Genomic DNA, 1,094 nt, shown 5'->3' on the forward strand with positions numbered 1-1,094 from the left:
AAAAAACGAAACAAATTATCCATCCCACTTCTCACAGGATCCAAGCTCACCTAGAAACTTCACATCTTTGGAACTTGCCTCATGCCATTCTCTCTCCCTGGAATGCCTTCTCTCCTGGTAAGCCTCTGGGCCTTTCAAACTGCCTCATCCACTCCTAGGGAAGCACTGCTAAATACCTGAGAAGATGAACTGAGACCTCCCTCCCTCCCCTTAAGCCCCAGATTCACTCAGTTGGTTCTGATCTACCTTTATTATGTTTGCTTCTGTACCTGCTTCCAGTGTTCCAAATGGGCAGTTTCCTGAGCTTCCTGTTCCCTCTGCCAAGAGCTCTCTTTCTCTGAATCTTTGCATGGCCAGCTCTTTGTCATCCTTCAAATGTCAGCTCAAACATCACCTCCTCAGCTAGGCTTCCCCTTGTCCACCCTACCTAAAGTAGCGCGCTCCCCACCCCAACTCACACTGTCCCATTACTTTGTGCCATCATCTTTGTAGAACTTAGCCGCATCTGAAATTATCTTCATTTATTTGTCAGCTTGAACTGCGTGTCTTCCTCTTGAACGTAAGCTCCTGGAGGACAGAATGAGTTGACACATAGTTGGCACCCAACAAATATCTGTTGGTGATTAAATAAAGGCAAGCATGGGGTATTCGATTTGGTGCTCCCAAAGACTTGGCACAGAGCCCGGGCGCAATAAAGGGTGGCTGCGTGATATATCTGTTGCATGAATGAATGAACCAAGGAACGTACAAATGAAGGTATGCAGCGCTCTGCTAGCCGACTGACAAGTTGAATGACAACTGAGAACCCGCGGCCCGCAAGTCTGTTGATTGACAGTTGACAGCTGAGTGGCAGCCAACGGACGCATGAGGGCGTTCCGATTGGCTGGTGCAACAGCCCCTTGGAAACCGGCTGGTGAGGGGGTGCCAAGGCGACAGCTCCAGGAAGGGACAGGGGCGACACGAGGCAGCGCGAGGCGGGCCAACCGCCACAAGCTAAGCGAACAACATTCGCCTCAAACTAGCTAGCCGACGTCTCCGCGCAGCGGCCCGGCGCGAGGGGCGGGGCGCGGGTCACGTGAGCGTGTTTTGGGCAC

This window comes from Otolemur garnettii, unplaced genomic scaffold (assembly GCF_000181295.1).
Source record: "Otolemur garnettii isolate 467f Iridium unplaced genomic scaffold, OtoGar3 scaffold00038, whole genome shotgun sequence".
Taxonomy (NCBI): domain Eukaryota; kingdom Metazoa; phylum Chordata; class Mammalia; order Primates; family Galagidae; genus Otolemur; species Otolemur garnettii.